This window comes from Bos mutus, chromosome 5 (genome assembly GCF_027580195.1).
Source record: "Bos mutus isolate GX-2022 chromosome 5, NWIPB_WYAK_1.1, whole genome shotgun sequence".
Lineage (NCBI taxonomy): Eukaryota > Metazoa > Chordata > Mammalia > Artiodactyla > Bovidae > Bos > Bos mutus.
Genome location: NC_091621.1, coordinates 93237421 through 93251100, shown reverse-complemented (window position 1 = coordinate 93251100; position 13680 = coordinate 93237421). Strand labels below are relative to the sequence as shown.

Genomic DNA, 13680 nt, shown 5'->3' with positions numbered 1-13680 from the left:
TGCTATACAGTAGCTCCTTATTGATTATCTATTTTATATTAGTAATGTGCATATGTTAATCCCAAACTTGTAATTTTTCCCTCCTCCTACCACCTTTCCCCTTTGTTAACCATAAGTTTGTTTTCAACATCTATGAGTCTGTTTCTGTTTTATAAATAAATTCATTTGTATCATATTTTCTAGATTCCACATATAAGTGATTATCATATGATATTTGTCTTTGACGTACTTCACTTAGTATGATAATCTCTAGGCCATCCATGTTGCTGCAAACGACATTATTTCATTCTTCTGTAAGGCTGAGTAATATTCCATTGTGTGTGTGTACCACACCTATATCAATTCCACTATTGATGGGCATTGAGGTTGCTTCCATGTCCTAGCTATTGTAAATAGTGCTGCAATGTACACTGGGGTGCATGTATCTTTTCAAATTATGGTTTTCTCCAGATATGTGCCCAGGAGTAGGATTGCTAGATCATATGGTAGTTCTATTTTTAGTTTTTTAAGGAATCTCCATACCATTCTCCATAGTGGTTATACCAATATACATTCCCACCAACAGTGTAGGAGGGTTCTCTTTCTCCACACTCTCTCCAGAATTTACCATTTGTAGACTTCTTGATGATGGCCATTCTGAACCATGTGAGATAATACTTCATTGTAGTTTTGATTTCAACTTCTCAACTAATTAGTGAAATTGAGCATCTTTTCATGTGTTTTTTGGCCACCTGTATGTCTACTTCAGAGAAATGTTTATTCAGATCTTCTGCCCACTTTTAGATTGGGTTGTTTATTTTTTTGATATTAAGCTACATAAGCTGTTTGTATATTTTGAAGATTAATCCCTTGTTGGTCACATGGTTTACAACAGTTTTTTCCCATGATATGGGTTGTCTTTTTGTTTATGGTTTGCTTTATTATGCAAAAGCTTTTAAGTAAGTTTGTTTATTTTTATTTTCATTACTTTGAGAGGCGAATCCAAAAAGACATTACTGAGATTTATGACAAAGAGTGTTCTGCCTATGTTTTCCTCTAAGACTTTTATAGTATCCAGTCTTACATTTAGGTCTTTAATCCAATTTGAGTTTATCTTTGTATATGGTGTTAGAGAATGTTCTAATTTCATTCTTTTCCATGCACTTGTATAATTTTGCCAGCACCATTTGTCAAAGAGACTGTCTTTTCTCCATTGTATATTCTTGCCTCCTTTGTCACAGATTAACTGACCACTGGTACATGAGTTTATTTCTGGACTTTCTATCCTATTCCACTGATTTATATTTCTGTCTTTATGCCAGTACCATACTATTTGGTTACTGCAGCTTTGTAATTATTATTTTTATAACAATATATAATTTTAATATAATTTTATATTTTATATATACATTTTATACATGTATACACACACAGAGAGAGAGAACTAGATTAAGAGGAACTGGCTCATAAGATTACGGAAGCTAAGAAGTCCCAAGATCCACAGGTGACAAGCTGGAAACCCAGGAGAATGGATGGTGCAGTTCCAGTCTGCATCCAAAGTGTCCAAGAGTAAGAGAAGACCAATTTCCCAGTTCAGGCAACTAGGCAGAAGTTTTATCTTACTCAGCTTTTTGTTCTATTGGGCAGTCGGCTTTATTCTGTCTAGTAATTCTAATGCTAATCTCACAAACACACTCAGAATAAAGTTTGATCAAATATCTTCAGCAAGCACTTCAGCTGCTCATGGTTCTTTACATGGTGGGGTGATCCAAACCCTCATTCCTGAGAGGTCTGGGCCATTAGAAGACCTCCCTAAATTGGGTTGTTTTAGTTTTCCATTGACTTTAATCACAAGGCATGATAATACTAAGAGATGCCTTAAAAAATCTCCTGTATTTCAGCCATAGACGTCCTTCCCTCCACTGTGGAATATAAGTCTAATATCCCGTTGGTAGTCAGGATCAATCACCCTAGCCAACACAATAACTCCTTCTTTGCCTGTTGATTCAGAGGCATGAGAAACCCAAAGTAGCTAGGCAGTAGTCTTAATTTCCAATTCAATGGAATCACTTCAAGTGAAAGCACTCCTCCTTTTGGAACTATAAACTGGCAGAGCATAAAGTCATAGAAACAGAAACCAAAAATTTTGCTAAAGGGTCACTAGGTGTAATAGAGGATAGTGCTGCTCCCATTTCCACCCCTTGATTCCTGGACCTGTGACCCTGGCTATGGGAAAAACAGCAACATATACTGTATGCTAATTCAAAGTATATACAACTTCTGGAGAACCTTGTCCCAGTCCTACAGAGTACTGACACCATAATAAATTAATAATAAGCCTTCTGGCACCGTAACTTGGTCTTCAGAAGACCGTTCCACCATTTTGTCAAGCCAGCTGCTTCAGAATGGCAGCACAAGGTGTGCTGTGCTGTGCCGTGTGCTGTGCCAAGTCACTTCAGTTGCGTCAGACTCTTTGCGACCCTATGACCACAGCCCACAGGGCTCCTCTGTCCAGGGGATTCTCCAGGCAAGAATACTGGAGTGGGTTGCCGTGCCCTCCTCCAAAGGATCTTCCTGACCCCGGGATCAAACCAGTGTCTCTTATGTCTCCTGCACTGGCAGGCAAGTTCTTTCCCACTAGTACTACCTGGAAAGCCCAGGAAATAAGGTAAGACCAGTGAATTCCATGACCATGGGCCCACTGCTACACCTCTTTTGCTGTGAAGTGAGTTCCTTAACAGAAGAAATGCTGTGTGGAATACCATGTAGTGAATGAAGCATTCTATAATTCTAGAGATGACAGTTTTGCCAGAAGCACTGCATGCAGGGAAGGCAAATCCATATACAAACCAAGCATCTATTCCAGTAAGAACAAATCACTGCCACTTCCATGATGGGAGCAGTTCAGTATAACCAACCTGCCTCCATTTGGCTGGCTAATCACCCACTAAGAATGGTGCTATACCAAGGATTTAGGGTTAGTCTCTGCTGATCACAGATTGGGCCATTCAGCAGTTGCCATAGCCAGGTTGGCCTTGATGAGGGGAAGTCTATGTTGCTATGTCTATATGTAACCTCCACCCCTGCCAGCATGGCCACTTTTGCTTATGAGCCCACTAAACAATGACACAGATGACAGGGAAAAGAGGCTGACTGGTATCCAGAGAATGAGAGAGTCATCCTATCCACCTGATTATTAAAATCCTCCTCTGCTGAGATCACTCTTTGGTCAGTATTCACATGAAATTCAAATATCTCCACTTTTTTCCCCCATTCAAAGAAGTCTATCCAAATTTCCTTGTCACCCAAATTTCCTTGTCACCAACATTCCAATCATGTTTCTCCCAAGATCCTGACCTCCAGCCAAACCACTGGCCAGAGGCCATGAATCAGTGCACATCTGCACGTCTGGTCATTTATCCTTTCAAGCAAAGTGAATAACCAGGTGCAATGCCTGAAGTTCTGCCCACAGGGAGGATTTCCCTCCACTACTATCCTACAGGGGTGTCCCAGAAATGAGCTGCACTACTGCAGTCAACCACTTTTCTGGGCTGCCTGTGTATTATGCAAAACCATCTATACACCAGGCTTTAGTCTTCTCTTCTGTGGTCTGATCTTAGCAAACTTTTCACAAGGCCACAGGTGTACTCTGGAAAAAGAAGACACTGTAGCAGAGTAGGGACCAGGACATTTGGGCCACTTCTTCCACTCGTCTGTGCCTTGAAGGCCTGCTCAGGCCTGATCAGATATACACCGCTTCCATTTGATAATGAAGTACTGCTGTACATGCCCAATTTTATGGGTTGGCAGGTCAGATAGCACTCATTTTATGATAAGCAGCTAAGGTGACATGGTAACTTGGTGTCCCATGGTTATGCAATCAGTGTCTAAGGCCCAAATGTAGAACAACAGCTATTTCTCAAGAAGCACAGTTACCCATAAAGGATGGCAAGGCGTTGGTCCAAAATCCGAAGGGCCTGCCCTGTGATTCCCTGGCAGTACCAAACAGTATCACTATCTGCCATTTACACTTGAAGGACCACCAGATCTCCTGGATCCCATGGCCCAGGTGACAGAGCAGCTTGCACAGCATCCTGGACCTTTGGCAAAATCTTGGTCTTGTTCTGGGTCCCACTCAAAATTAGCAGCATTTTGAGTCAGGAAACAGGCCACAGCAAAATACCCCAAATGAGGACTATGTTGTCTTTAACGTCCAGAGAGCCACTGAATGTTGTGCCTCTTTCTTGATTGTAGGAGGGTCCAGATACAAAAACTTATCCTTGTCTTAACCTTAGATGTGATATCTCAAGATACGTCACACCACTGGACCCCTAGAAATTTCTCTGAGGTAGGAGGTCCCTGAAATTTTATCAGATTTGTTTCTTACACTCTGACACTAAAATGTTTTACTAACAAGTCTAATGTAGTTGGTGCTTCTTATTCACGAGGTCCAGTCAACATAATGTCCTCAATTTAATGGACCAGTGTGAACCAGGTGATTCAGAGCCACACAAACTAAATTATGATGTAGGGCTGGAGAGCCGATATACCCCTGAGGTAGGACAGTGAAGGTGTATTGCTGGCCTTGCCAGCTGGCAGCAAACTTTTTCAGTTAGACCTTATTGACAGAGATGGAGAAAAGATATTTACCAGATCAAGAGCTGTACACAGTCACCTGGGGATGTAGTAAACTGCTCGAGCAATAAAACCATATATGGTATAGCAGCTGCAACTGCAATCACCACACAGCTAAGCTTATAATAATTCACTGTCATTCTCCAAGATCCATCTGTTTATGCACAGGCCAAACAGATCAGATGAATGCAGAAGTGGTGGGAATCACCATCCCTGCATGTTTCATGTCCTTGATGATGGCACTAATATCTGCAATTCCTCCAGAAATGAGAAACTGCTTTCGGTTTACTATGTTGTTAGATGAGGCAATTATACTGTCTTCCATTTAGCCTTTCTCACCATAATCACCTTCATTCCACTGGTCAGGGAACCAATGTGGAGACTGAAACAGCTGCTGAATATATCTATTCCAATTATGCATTCTGGAACTGGACAAAACACCACAGGATGGACTTGGGGACCCACTGAGCCCACTGTGAGACAGACTTGAACTAAAACTTCAGTGATTACTTGATCTCCATAGGCCACTATGCTGACTGATAGACCAAAGGGACAATTTGGGTCTCTTGGAATTAGCATCAGTCCAAAGCCAATATCCAGTAGTCTTTGGAAGGTCTGATTATTTCCTTCTCCCCAATGCACAATTACCCTAGTAAAAGGCTGTAGGTCCCTTTGGGGAGGGCTAGGAGAAAGATTACCGGTATACCCTTTGGCAGTGTACCAGAGTCCTTCTGCAAGGGGACCTTGCCTCGTCTTCACTCAAAGGATTCTAAGTCTGCAAAAATTCAAGTCTTAGAATTGACTGATGGGTCATGACTCTGTTTTTATGATTCAGGCCAGACTTCTGTTCACCTGACCTAGAACTTTTCTTCTTATACAGATCAAGTAAGAATTTAGTAGGCTTCCTGTCTTTTCACTTCTAGAACCACCATAATCAACTAGCCAACACCACTGTTCTGCATGAGTCAGACTATTATAACTGACACTTTGACTCTGCTGTCCAAACCTGGTTCACCTTGCCTTTGACATTCAGATGTCACGACTGGGTCCTGTCACCCTGGAATTCATTTCCTCTCATTTACATGTAGTTTTCCCGATTCAGTGACTGCATTCCCACTGAATCAATCACAGAACTCTTCAAGGATGCCAGAACTCCCCTCACAATTTATCTCTCATAATATTAGTAAAAGGTATGTCCTCTGGACCCTCCCAGTTGGGGTGAGCACTTCTTAAATGACAAATCCACTCTAATATGCCTATCTCCCTAAGCCTCTGAATCCCTTCAAAGCCTTTAAATCCCTGAACCAAAATAGGTAGGTCCTGTGTTTGGAAGGAATGATGCTAAAGCTGAAACTCCAGTACTTTGACCACCTCATGTGAAGAGTTGACTCATTGGAAAAAGACTCTGATGCTGGGGCGAATTGGGGGCAGGAGGAGAAGGGGACGACAGAGGATGAGATGGCTGGATGGCATCACTGACTCAATGGACGTGAGTCTGGGTGAACTCCGGGAGTTGGTGATGGACAGGGAGGCCTGGCGAGCTGCAATTCATGGGGTCGCAAAGAGTCGGACACGACTGAACGACTGAACTGAACTGAACTGTGTTTCCAACTCACTCACTGTGTGCCACCTTTTGGTGCATATTTCAGTCAAACAGCCACACTAAATGCAGAAGCTCTGCTTAGTGAGCCCATATACATAAATTCTGTCTGGTTTGGTTTTATGTTCTTTTCATGATTATGCCGTACCTCTAGTATCATTCTCACACATGTTCCCTGGATTTCTGTCTGTATAAATTAGAAAGCTCAAGTAGTTCTTTTGGAGTGTAGAACATTTCCCCATAAGTCACACTTTGTACCTCATCTTTAGAAACCTGCTGGGATTTGAGTCTAGTCATAGATCTAGAAGAGTGTAGGGGCAGGTCTTAAGGAGATCAGCACTGCCTTTTTTGGCAACTGCCTCTGGAGTAGCCATTAATGCAAAATTAATCCCCTCAGATCTCAGACAGTTGTGGAGAGCTACTCCCACAGGAGTGAGGCAGAGCCCCCAGTGAGGATGAGAAAGCCACCATCACTGAGCATGGGAAGGATGCTTCCACTGGCAAAAATACTCATCAGCATTGAGGGGCTCAATGTGTCCAGCTTCATCAGGGTCTTCCCTTGCATTCCTAGTCTAACTTTCAGGACCCCATTACTTTTCAATCAATGCTCTCCCTATAATGTATCATTTACATTACTCTCATCTACTTGACTGGGAGGTCCTTGAAAATCAAGTGACATTTATTTCTGTATCTTCCACTGCCTAGTACAGAACCCTGAAATTATAGTCAGGGCTCAATAAAGATTTCTGTTGAGTTGAATTTTGCTTCTCACCACAGCTCAGTAGTCCATTATTTCACTTTCATAAACTCAGTTTGACAGTCATTAAATCCTTGTTCATGAACCTATCAAAGGTCTCATCTGCTACTAGTGTCCTTTAACAGAAAACAGAGCTGTTTACCAAAAAAAAACACATAAAGGACTTGCTTGCTCACATTTTTCTAAGATAATATAAAACTGTCCTAATCACGGATTTTCATTTCTTCCTGAATCAAGGTACCAGTATCTTTGGCAGGATCATTTTTTTCATCTGATTTCAACTTGTAATTTATGTTTTTCACTTTCATATATAATAAGTAATTGAGTACCAAATGTATCTTAAAGACTTCTAAAATATATATACTCTAGCTCATCAAAAACAGAATTAAATATGCATGTGGAAACAAAAATGTCTGAAACACACAAAGCCTCTATAATTGGGTATATTCCTGACAAATCTGACATCTTCTGAGCAATGTTTGAACAACTTTTCCTCTGTACCATTATGAAGATTAACTGAGCCATTAGCTAAAAATCCAAAGTTTTCTGACAAGGCAATCTAGGCAATCCCAATGGTTCTTTTTTTATATGCAATAGTGTCAAGATCCTACAGAAATGTCAACTGACACTCTCTCTCTACTGAGTAAATATATAACCAAATCCAAAAAATGCTAGCTATTGGGTGATGGCACTGACAACAGTAAGTTTTATTCACTTAAGTTCCATTCATTGTGTATAAGTATTTCTACACTTTAACCCCATGTTCTTATCAACTGTTTGAAAGCAACAATCATCCAAATCTCTTCTGAAGTAGTGAAAATAACATTCTCAATTATGACTCTCGGGTAATACAAGATGACAAGATGCTAAGTCAGTGAGTTAAATGCTAGGGAAAAAATAATAAGTTCAGTTACCTTTAATTACTAAGGCATTAAAACTCCACAAGTACAAGTCTAGAGATTTTTCACCAAATTGAAAAAAAAAAAACACTGAGCTTCTACTTACCTTTCTTTACTAGAAAATCCCATTAACCAAGTACTATGTTCAGGCATAGCATACTATAAGCATTCAATAATGTTTTATTTTTATTTTAATATTTCTATTAATGTTTAAGCATAATTCACAAGCCCTAACTAAATATTTCCCCTATTTAAATTGACTCAAAAATATAAGACAGAATGGCATAATTCCAAGTGGCCACACAAGACAAAGAACACAGAGTTTACATAAAGAGTTCACCAAGACAGAAAAACAGCAAGAAAAATAGTAACAATAAAAATATTAAAAACCTGGAGAGGAGAGAAAAAAATTTGATATCCCGAGTTGCCACATTACATATATATATATAATGTATTTTAAAGTATATATACACAACAAACGTATATTTATAAATGTCTAGTTTCAACAAAAATTGATACATGCCAAGAAACAAAAACATAGAGCCCCTACACAGAGGAAAAAAATACAGTCAACAGAAATTTACTTGTGAGGAAACTCAGACATTAGACTTATTAGACAAAGATATTAAAATTCACAACTCTAATATGTTCAAATATCATGTCTCAAATCACTAAAGGAAACTGTGCCTAAATAAAGGAAAAATAATAACAAAGTCTCACAAAATAAAGAATATTAATGAAAAGACAGGAGTTATAAAAATAAAACATAAAATATGGAGTTTATTTACAGGTCAGCAATGGAGAAACAGACATAGAGAATAGACTTATGGACATGGGAGAGGGGAGTATGGGAAGAGTAACATGGAAACTTACAATATCATATGTAAAATAGACTGCAAAGGGGAATTTGCTGGATGGCTCAGGAAACTCAAACAGGGGCTCTGTATCAATCTAGAGGGGTGAGATGGGGCAGGAGATGGGAGGGAGGTTCAAAAGGGAGGGGATATATGTATATCTATGACCAATTCATAATGAGGTTTGACAGAAAACAACAAAATTCTGTAAAGCAATTATCCTCCAATAAAAAAAATAAATTAAAAAAAAAATCTAGAGTTGAAAGTACATTGACTGAAATTTTAAAACATCCACTAGAAGACCTCAACACCAAATTTATGAAATGATAGAAGGAAGAATCAGTGAATGTGAAGATAGGTCAATTGAGATTAACCAGTCTGAGCAAAAGGAAAAAGGATAAAAAAAAAAAATTAACAAAGTATCAAAGACCTGTGGATAACCACCAAGAATACTAACATATACATAAGCATAATCAGAGTTCCAGAAAACAAGGAGACAAAGAAAGGGGCAGAAAAACTACTTAAGGAAATAATGCTAGAAAATTTCACAAATTTGATGAAAAACATTAACCTACACATCCAAGAAGTTCAACAAATTCCAAGTAGGATAAAATTAAAAGAGACCCCACTTTAAGGTGTCATAATCAAACTTTCAAATGCCAAGGACAAAGAGAGAATCTTGTAATCAGCAAAACAGAAGCAACTCATCAGGTACAAGCAATCAGTGATAAGATTTTTAATCTGACTTTTCATAAACAACCATGGAGGCAGAAGGCAATGGAATGGCCCAAAGCGCTGAAAGAGAGACTTTCAACCAAGAATTCTATACCCAACAAAACTAATACTAAAAAAAAAAAAAAAAAAAAATGAAGGAGAAATTAAGACTTACTCGAAGCAAAAACAAAGAGAATTTATCACCAGGAAGTCTTATCTATGAGGAATTCTAAAAGGAGCAATCAGGCTGAAATGAAAGAACCACACAAAGCGACTAAATTCTCACAAAGAAATAAAGAGCACCAGTAAAGATAACTACACAGGCAAATATAAAAGACACAGGTAAATATAAAAATTGTCTTTTATAATCACGAGTGTGATCACTGACCTAGAGCCAGACATCCTGGAATGTGAAGTCAAGGGGGCCTTAGAAAGCATCACTATGAACAAGGCTAGTGGAGGTGGTGGAATTCCAGTTGTGCTATTTCAAATAATGAAAGATGATGCTGTGAAAGTGCTGCACTCAATATGCCAGCAAATTTGGAAAACTCAGCAGTGGCCACAGGACTGGAAAAGGTCCGTTTTCATTCCAGTCCCAAAGAAAGGCAATGCTAAAGAATGCTCAAACTACAGCACAATTGCACTCATCTCACATGCTAGTGTAAAGTAATGCTCAAAATTCTCCAAGCCAGGCTTCAGCAATATGTGAACCGTGAACTTCCTGATGTTCAAGCTGGTTTTAGAAAAGGCAGAGAAACCAGAGATCAAATTGCCAACATCCGCTGGATCATCGAAAAAGCAAGAGAGTTCCAAAAAAACATCTATTTCTGCTTTATTGACTATGCCAAAGCCTTGGACTGTGTGGATCACAATAAACTGTGGAAAATTCTGAAAGAGATGGGAATACCAGACCACCTGATCTGCCTCTTGAGAAATTTGTATGCAGGTCAGGAAGCAACAGTTAGAACTGGACATGGAACAACAGACTGGTTCCAAATAGGAAAAGGAGTTCGTCAAGGCTGTATATTGTCACCCTGCTTATTTAACTTATATGCAGAGTACATCATGAGAAACGCTGGACTGGAAGAAACACAAGCTGGAATCAAGATTGCCGGGAGAAATATCAATCACCTCAGATATGCAGATGACACCACCCTTATGGCAGAAAGTGAAGAGGAACTCAAAAGCCTCTTGATGAAAGTGAAAGTGGAGAGTGAAAAAGTTGGCTTAAAGCTCAACATTCAGAAAACGAAGATCATGGCATCTGGTCCTACCACTTCATGGGAAACAGATGGGCAAACAGTAGACACAGTGTCAGACTTTATTTTTCTGGGCTCCAAAATCACTACAGATGGTGACTGCAGCCATGAAATTAAAAGACACTTACTCCTTGGAAGGAAAGTTATGACCAACCTAGATAGCATATTCAAAAGCAGAGACATTACTTTGCCAACAAAGGTTCGTCTAGTCAAGGCTATGGTTTTTCCTCTGGTCATGTACAACTGTGAGAGTTGGACTGTGAAGAAGGCTGAGCGCCAAAGAATTGATGCTTTTGAACTGTGGTGTTGGAGAAGACTCTTGAGAGTCCCTTGGACTGCAAGGAGACCCAACCAGTCCATTCTGAAGGAGATCAGTCCTGGGATTTCTTTGGAAGGAATGATGCTAAAGCTGAAGCTCCTGTACTTTGGCCACGTCATGCGAAGAGTTGACTCACTGGAAAAGACTCTGATGCTGGGAGGGATTGGGGGCAAGAGGAGAAGGGGACGACAGAGGATGAGAGGACTGGATGGCATCACTGACTCGATGGACGTGAGTCTCAGTGAACTCCGGGAGTTGGTGATGGACAGGGAGGCCTGGCGTGCGGCGATTCATGGGGTCGCAAAGAGTCGGACACGACTGAGCGACTGATCTGATCTGATATAAATATAGATATATTTTGGGCTTTCCTGGTGGCTCAGACAGTAAAGAATCTGCCTGCAATGTGGAAGACATGGGTTCGATCCCTGGGTGGGAAGATCCCCTGGAGAAGAGAATGGCTACTCACTCCAGTATTCTGACCTAGAGAATTCCAAGGGCAGAGGAGCCTGGCAGGCTACAGTCCATGGGGTCACAAAGAGTCAGAGACACCTGACTTTCACAAAAGGTATATTCGTAATTCTTTTTTCACCTATACAATTTACAAGACAACTGCACAAAGAAAGACTGCAAATCTGTGTTGATGGGCATCAACATAGAAAGATGTAATTTATGCGATAGCTGCACAACAAAGGAGAAGAAATGGAACTACATAGGGGCAAACTCTTTATAAATGTGAGATTGTTGGTGCTAATTCAAAATAGACACCAAACAGACTGTTATAAAGTCATTAGTTGTAATCCCCAGGGCAATCACTAAAAAAGTAACTTAAACATAGTGAAAGAAACAATAAAAGAATTAAAATGGAACACTAGAAAATATCTACTTAATACAACACAAAGCAGTAATGGGATTAAGGAACAGCAACAACAAAAACACTTAAAAATATACAGAAAACAAATAGTAGGTTGATGCAAATGTAACTGCAGTTTTTGCTTGTAGAAATTTGCCATTTGATATTGGAATACATTCTTAAATAAATGTGGTTATGTTAAACATCATTTTAATGTGCATTTATTTTTTTTCTACTGACTTATTACTTGCAGTTTATTTTATATTTACTTTAGACTAGGGAACTGATGTTAGACAAAAAAAGCAATTTTCTTATCTGAGTTCAAAATGGGAGGTAAAACAGCAGAGACAACTCACAACATCAACAACACATTTGGCCCAGGAACTTCTAACAAACATACGGTGCAGTGTTGGTTCAAGGAGTTTTGCAGAGGAGATGACAGCCTTGAAGATGAAGAGTATAGTGGCCAGCCACTAGAAGTTGACAACGACCAATTTAGAGACATCATTGAAGCTAATTCTCTTACAACTACAGGAGAAGTTGCCCAAGAACACAATGTCAGCCACGGAGTTGAGTTCTTTGGAATTTGAAGCAAATTTGAAAGGTGAAAAGGCTCGGTAAATGGGTGCCTTGTGAACTGACTGCAAATCAAAAAAATCATTGTTCTGAAGAGTCTTCTTCTCTTATTCCATGCAACACCAATTAACCATTCCTCGACTGGACTGTGGCATGCAAAGAAAACTGGATTTTATATGACAACCAGCAACAATTAGCTCAGTGGCTGGACTGAGAAGAAGCTCCAAAGCACTTCCCAAAGCCAAACTTGCACCAAAAAAAAAAAGGTCATGGTCACTCTTCGGTGATCTGAACAACTATAGCTTTTTGAATCCCAGAGAAACCATTACATTTGAAAAGTATGCTCAGCAAATCGATGAGATGCACCAAAAACTGCAATGTCTGCAGCACACATTGGTCAATAAAAAGGGCCCAATTCTTATCCATGACAACACCTGACCACACATCGCACAACCAACGATTCACAAGTTGAATGAACTGGGCTACAAAATTTTGCCTCATCCACCATATTCACCTGACCTGTCATTAACCAACTACCACTTCTTCAAGCATCTGAACAACTTTTTGCAGGGAAAATGCTTCCACCACCAGCAGGAGGCAGAAAATTCTTTCCAAGAGTTCCTCAAATCCCAAAGTACAGATTTTTATGCTACAGGAATAAACAAACCTATTTCTCACTGGCAAAAATGTGTTTGTTGTAATGGTTCCTATTTTGATTAATACAGATGTAACTAAGCCTAGTTATAATGATTTAAAAATCATGATTCGAAACTGCAATTACGTATGCACCAACTTAACAGTACAATGTCAAGTATAATCCCTATCTTATCAGTAATTATCTTAAATACACGTGTGTTAAACAACCTGATCAAAAGGCAGAAATTTACAGAATGAAGAAAAAGCATGATCCAACTACATACTGACTACAACACCTTAGATTCAAAGACACAAGTACAATATTATACACCAGTAACACATGAAGTATAACTGAATACTTCATAATCAATATGCAGATGGTATACTATAAACAACCCAAGGTTTGGAGCATCCATTTCTTAAAAGTCTGTAAGTCAACCAAAAATCTGATTTTCATTCATCCAACATGTAGTTTTTTAGTAATATTCATGTAAACTCCTAAGTCTATCAGAGAAGCACACACATATTAATGGATCTTGCATAATATAGTATTATCTTTACTACAATTGCAGAAGTTTTGAATTATTATAATACAAAAGTAA

General features: G+C 39.3%; 1 protein-coding gene and 1 pseudogene across 11 annotated transcripts in view; one reads left to right on the top strand and one right to left on the bottom strand.

Annotated features, from left to right (window-relative positions):
• CCDC91 (coiled-coil domain containing 91) overlaps positions 1 to 13680 on the bottom strand; it is a 398212-nt gene that overhangs the window by 372460 nt on the left and 12072 nt on the right. The window lies entirely within an intron of this gene.
• LOC138987889 (histone-lysine N-methyltransferase SETMAR-like) lies at positions 4456 to 13162 on the top strand (annotated as a pseudogene).